The sequence below is a fragment of the Triticum urartu genome, chromosome 3 (assembly GCF_003073215.2).
Source record: "Triticum urartu cultivar G1812 chromosome 3, Tu2.1, whole genome shotgun sequence".
NCBI classification, from domain to species: Eukaryota; Viridiplantae; Streptophyta; class Magnoliopsida; order Poales; family Poaceae; genus Triticum; species Triticum urartu.
The window spans coordinates 723,011,867-723,018,734 of NC_053024.1; the positions used below are offsets into that span (position 1 = coordinate 723,011,867).

The 6,868-nt window shown below is 47.5% G+C and overlaps 1 pseudogene; it reads left to right on the forward strand.

Annotated features, from left to right (window-relative positions):
* The first annotated feature begins 3,537 nt into the window (after nucleotides 1-3,537).
* On the forward strand, nucleotides 3,538-6,532 carry LOC125546224 (annotated as a pseudogene).
* The last annotated feature ends 336 nt before the right edge of the window (nucleotides 6,533-6,868 follow it).

Consider the following 6,868-nt stretch of genomic DNA (forward strand, 5'->3'; position numbering starts at 1 on the left):
CGCCACCTTTTATAGTGGATACCCTCAAACATAGGAGGTCTCATGGAAGCAGCAAAACCACTTGGGGTAAATTGCCTATAATAAGGTTTTTGGATTGTTGGAAATATGAGCAATTTACCAAATGATTTTATTAACAGAAATAGTAGATAAAGCATGACTAATATAGTAGAGATAAAACAAGTCATGCGTTCTGACAGAGAGAAGGTAAATAGCTTCTGCATATATGAACCGTAGGCTAACATATCTATAGCAGACAGTAGAACTAGTTGCATATATGAAGTAGAACCTAACATAAGTAGGGCAAGTACTAGTACGAGAAACTGTGGCAGGACATCTAACAGAAAGAAGAACACATACGGGACAGCAGCAGCAGTAGCACTGGACTTGGGGTCGGTGTCCTCGCCAGCCATGTCGTCGAGGAGGTTGTCGACATTGGGGAAGAAGTCGTCGTCGGGGAAGTCGTCGTCGGAGTCCGGGGCGTCCGTGATGAAGGAGTCAGTCAGTAGTCGCGCAGAGCTCTCCCCCAAAACCTTATCACCCTTCTCCCGTACAGGACTCAAAGAGGTGTGGTTTCGGAGGCCTACTCTCCCGACCTGCGGTGCACGCCGCAAGCCGGGATGGGGAAGATCGTAGCAGCAGCGCAGTGTTCAGGAACTTGTGGCGAGAGGAGGAAGAGATTCTGGTGCGGTTCTCTGGGAGGAGCGACCTCCCTTTTATAGGCGCGAGAGAAGGAGGCGAGAGGGCAGTGACGGGAGGCGAAACGAAGAGACGGAGGCGAAGCGAACAGCCAGCAGCTGAAGGGCTGCACCGTTCGCATTCAAACTCCACTTTCGCAAAAATCTTTTCAGCTTCCGTGTGACCTTTCGTATACCCGTAGTGCGTGGCAAAAATTTAGATATCGGCTCAGCTCATTCCTGCAACCCGCGGCGCGTCGTGACGTGTCATGGCGAGGCGGGCGGCGGAGGAGGAGCGCGCGTGGATATCCCTCTTGTTCCCATGCTCGTACAAGTGGGGAAAGAACCTCTCTTATAAGGAGGTCCAACTCCCACTCAACTAGCAATGTGGGACTAAACTTTAGTAGTATCCCTTGCCTTGCATAAATGGGCTAAGTGGGCCTCTAGGATTTATTAGGAATTTCTGAAATAGTTATTGGGCCGCCCAAAATAAACTAAATTCCAGCAGAGTTTTCACCTACTCGTGGAATCAGACAAGGGGACCCGATATCTCCATACTTGTTCTTGTTAGCAGCAGAGGGCCTGTCATGCCTTTTAGAATCTAGAAGTGAGTCATCGAACCAGAGTAGTCTGCAAGTGGCGCCCCTGGCATCGCCGGTTAATCACTTATTATTTGTTGATGACAGCCTGCTGTTTTTCATGGCAAACGGTGTGGGAGCTATTGAGGTGAACCTAGTACTGGACATGTATTGTCAATCTACGGGGCAGCGGATAAACTATAGTAAGACTTCTATATATTTTAGAAAGGGTGTGCCGGAAGTACACGTCTGGAAATAAAAACTTTGCTACAAGTGCCAAATGAAACACTCAATGAGAAATATTTGGGAATGCCTTCTGATATTGGATGCTCAAAAAATGGGGCCTTTAAATACCTCAAGGACTGGCTATGGAGCAAAGTACAAGGGTGGATTGAAAATACTATGTCATCGGCAGGTAAAGAGGTATTGGTAAAGGCCGTTGCCCAAGCTGTTCCAATGTTCTCTATGTCGTGTTTCAAACTTCCTCCGGGTCTTTGCGAGCACCTAAACATGTTGATCCGGAAGTTTTGGTGGGGAAGCAAAGAAGGGAAATGCAAACCGCACTGGGTATCGTGGAAAGTAATGACACAACCCAAATGCATGGGAGGGCTTGGTTTTAAGGATTTTGAACTCTTTAACTTGGCAATGCTTGCCAAGCAGGCCTGGCGTTTACTGCAGTGTCCTGACTCTTTTGAGTGCTCGACTTCTAAATAGTATATACTATCCAAATTGTTCTGTCCTGGAAGCGACATAGGGGGGTCACCCCAGCCAAGTATGGAGAGCCATGATCGAAGGAAGCGATACCCTCAAACTGGGCTTGATCAAGCGGATAGGGAACAGCTCCTCAACCAAGATATGTTTGGACAACTGGCTCCCAAGGGACGAGATGTTGAGACCCTATGGTTGCATAAGTCAGAATCCTCCCGAGCTTGTGTCTGAACTAATAGACCAAACTTCTGCGCGATGGGACATACAGATGATATCAGAGACATTCATGCCAATAGATGCTCGTATAATTCTAGGTATTTCCCTTTGCACGAGAAATATGTCGAACTTCTGGAGCTGGTATCATGAGCATAATGGCTTGTTCTCTGTTAGGTTGGCATACAGGATGCTTGTTGCAATAAGATCGAGAAGGGAGGCTTGGCTAGAGAACAGAACGGGCTCTTCTAGCGCTTCTGGAGACGAGCGAGCTTGGAAAACACTATGGAAAACACAAGTACCAGGGAAGGTGAGGACTTTCCTATGGCGACTTTCAAAACACTCAATCCCAACGAACGATGTCCGAGCCCATAGACACATGACAGATTTTAGTGCTTGCAATTTGTGCGGAGCTCGAGACTCATGGAGACACTCTCTGCTTTGGACCCTGGTTGACAATGAGCTGGCACAAACAATGGCAACAGTGACTAAACCGAGTACTAAATATGGAGACACTCTCTGCTCGAGTGCACCATGTTTCGATGCACTTTGGACCCTGGTTGACAATGAGCTGGCACAAACAATGGCAACAGTGACTAAACCGAGTACTAAACAATGGCTATTCACTCTGATGGATCGCCTTTCTCATGATGATTTTGTGGAACTTTCGGTGACACTTTGGGCTCTTTGGGCAGCGAGGCGCAAAGCGATACACGAAGGGATCTTCCAAAGTCTGCACACCATTATTGCTTTCATCAATAGTTACATCGCCGAGCTCGATGTCAACACAAAACAAGAGCAGGTGCCTCGCTCTGGAGGTGTGGTACATATACCAACTGGAAGACCAAGAGCACCCCCTACGGGCTATGCAAAAATCAATGTAGACGCGGGGACGAGACGTAAAAGAGGATCAACAGCTGCGGTGTGCAGGGACAACACCGGAGCTTACCTGGGCAGCTCTGCTTTAGTAGTGGAAGGGCTGGATGATCCGTCAGCTCTTGAAGCAATAGCATGTCGTGAAGGATTGGCGCTAGCAGCGGATCTCCATTTAAACCAGTTCGTCATCGCTTCGGACGCACAGATGGTGGTGAGTGCAATCAACAAGGGCAGCTTAGGCACATTTGGTGCAATTATCAATGAAATAAAACTTCAGTCAGAGTCATTTCAATGTAATTTTGTCTTTGAAGATCGTGCCTCCAATAAGGAAGCATATAGTCTAGCCAAACAATCTCTTCTTCTAGGTCCAAGGCGCCACGTCTGGTATGGTCAACCCCGTGACCTGAGCTGTATCCAACACAATGTGGTGTTTGATGAATAAAGTTTGGCTTACCCTAAAAAAATTGCCTGTCCCCGCTCAAAAATAAAATAAAATTGCCTGTCAAAAAAAAAGTTGAGCATTTGGTAGATCCCCAATTCCCCCGCCGGCCAGCCCGATGGCGCCGCCGCAGCCAGCGCCACCGCCGGGGACGCCGATCTTCCGAACCCCAGACGAGCTCCTCCACGACATCTTCCTCCGTCTCCCCACTGCTGCCGACCTAGCCCGCGCCTCCGCGGCGTGCCCCTCCTTTCGCCGTCTCATCACTGACCACGCCTTCCTCCGTCGCTACCGCGCCCTCCACCCGCCGCCTCTCATCTGCGCCCTCCACCCTCCGTTCGACGACAGCGCCTTCATCCCGGCCCAGCCGCCGCACCCCTCCGCCGTCGCCGCCCGCGCCTTCGCCGGCTTCGACTTCTCCTGCTCCTCCTTCCTCCCCTCCACCGCCAGCCTTACCTGGAGCGCGATTGACTTCTTGGACGGACGCGCCCTCCTCGCCGGCGCCCCAGTCCCACGCAAACGCGGCAGCTCTCATCTGCGCAACCTCCAGTACCGCTATTTTTCGGCCAGGGAGCTCGCCGTGTGCGACCCCGTGCACCGCCGCTACATCCTGCTCCCGCCGTCCCCGGCGACCTGAAAGCGCTGGTCAGTGAACCGGACCTCCTCCATCTGGAGACTTTCCTTGCTCCCGGCGAGGATGAGGAGGACCCGTTATCATTCAGGGTCATGTGCTTGGTGCAATGCAGAACGGATATGGTGCTTCTCGTCTTCTCCTCGTTGGATGGGCAATGGCATTCTCTTGCATTTGATCTGTGGAGTGCTGCGTCTGATCCACTTAAACACCCCAAGGATGGGCTCTCAGATCGTCAGTTCGTCCACGGATGCTTCTGTTGGCATTTCCCCCTCCTGAACAAGTTGGTTCTGCTTGATACACGCACCATGGAGTTCTCTGCTGTCAACCTACCACCTGAACAAGGATGGAGCAGCAATTTTGTCATTGTTGAGGCAGCAGAAGGAATGCTTGGAATGCTCGCTGATGTCTATGACAGGGATAACATATATGACCCATGTTGGCTGACGTATTCCATTCTGAGAAATAACCAATGGCACTTGGAGAAGGTCATCCCGTTGCCGGGAATGCATCATGTTGTTCTGCTTGGTGTAGGCGGGGGATACCTGCTCATAGGAGCCATGTACATCACATCTTCTGGAGGGGAGGTGAAGTTTGGGTTATTTTCGGTGGACGTCAAGACGTTTCAGGTCGAGTTGTTCACTCAGCGTAGCAAAGTCATCTTCTCTGGTCGACTATATGCTGGTTTCCCACCATCATTATGTGCACCAACCATATGAAGTGGTGAGCATGTTATCTGCTTAATTTTATTTAACTTGGTCTCAGTGTTACACAGCAAAGATATATGATTCAGGTATTTATGTCATGAATATTTTCTTTTTCCACTCTGCCTAGTTTGTTAGTTCGCATTACGGTTAATTATTGTTGGAGGGCATTTAGGTGATTATATAATGCCTAACTTATTTGTGCAATTGGAAGCTCAGTTTGATATATTGATTTGTTATCACCATTTTGAGGTTACCGTACTAATAAATCAGAAGCCTCTTTGTTGCTGATATTTTAGTAATCCAGAGCCCCCCTTGCTCTTGAAATTTCTACTATATGAGTTGGTCAAATTCACATAATTTCCTTCATTTTTATGTGTAACCTGTTTATGAGTCGAAATCATCTAACTAGAACAGCTCCATGTTTCTGCTCTGAACAGCAGTTCTAGCAGTTTGTTTTTATGTGATTACAATCCACTACAGATTACTCCATATATCAGTAGTATACAGCAGCCCGAAGGGGAAAAGTTGATTTTCGGTTGTCTGTAGATTTTCTGCTGTTGAACTGCTAAACAGTAAGGAGGAGGTCACATATAGTACAATCATAGGCATAAGGATATTATTGTATTATTACATCTGATCTGCATAAGTAACTTTATTCTTATAGACAAAAGAAAAACAAGACATATAACAACCAAAGAGTTGTATGCATGGATGCTCGACTGAGCTTTTGAATTTGTTTCCCAGGTCAAAAGTGTTGCTGTATCATATCCTTTCTTCATCTACACATTTTCTAGCCTCATTATTGTCTCCTCTGCATCTTCCTCTTCATGCTCCTCGGCTGTCGCACCTGTCATGGGCCTTGTTTCCTTTTTTTTTTATAAATTGGTTCCTCGAATGCAAACCTCACTGTAGTGCATTCTTATTGTATAAATTCTAGGCTGCTTAACCATATGCACACATAGAAATTTCAACCTGTGGCTTGCTGCCATGTGCTCATCAGTATGTTTGCAAAGTACATTGTTGAAGTCCTTTTCTCTGATTGATAGGTCTTATTTGTATTCATGTATTGCACTGTTGCTGGGCGATGTGATAGGCACCTCGTTGCAAATATCCATTGTCAACTTGCAACACGCAGCGATCCATATATTTGATGCTTGTTATATGTACTTGGTAGCCCTGTATTTCCTATTGACGCCTTTCTACATATAGTAAGTTGATGCTGTTTCATCTATCCGCAGATGCTGATGCCATGTGGAAGAAGAGCTGATTCCTCTGAAAGCGCGTCGTGGTGAAGGAAGAGAAAGGTGTGATGTGTGGATTAGATGCATTGGCTTGTTGGACAATTGGATCTGGAATGTCGAGAGTGAAGCACGGATTGGATGTATTATTTGCTTGTTCAATGCGGACGCCTTGTCGAGCGCTATGATGTGTGCGTGCGAGCGAGCTATCCCTGTGTAAAATCTTTTTAGCCCGGTTACAGCGTTTGAAGCCTGTTCCGATCTCTGAACTGAACTTTAAGGTGCTCACTGTTTATGAACCAATGGATCTCTGAACTTCTTTCTGTTACTGCAGTGTCGATTAGACTTGTTGGAGAATGTGTGTGCCCTGCTTGCTTGGCAGCAGTGACAGTAAGGTCTAGAAGAAAGAAAGATTGTAGAAAGAAACAATGTATTACTGGATGAAATGATTTGTCCTCTTGGTTGGAATCACGCTGGTTTGTTGTGCGGCTTGTTCCCAGTCTGGAGAGAGGGCCATGGTGGCCTAGCCCAGTGGCCAGCGACCGGGACCTGGCCGACGCAGGACACGTTCTCCTCTTTATTACTCCCTCCGTAAAGAAATATAAAAGCGTTTAGATCACTATTTAGTGATCTAAACACTTATATATATTTTTATACAGAAAGTAAAAATCAGCAGGGGCTTCTCCCCCTATTGGTCTTTTTCTTTTTTTTCTGAGAGGGCCATTCTTGTCGTAGGGTATGACCCCGCGTCGGCACATCCCCATCGGGTCGCACTACAACAGAGGAGCTCCTTGGTCCATCACA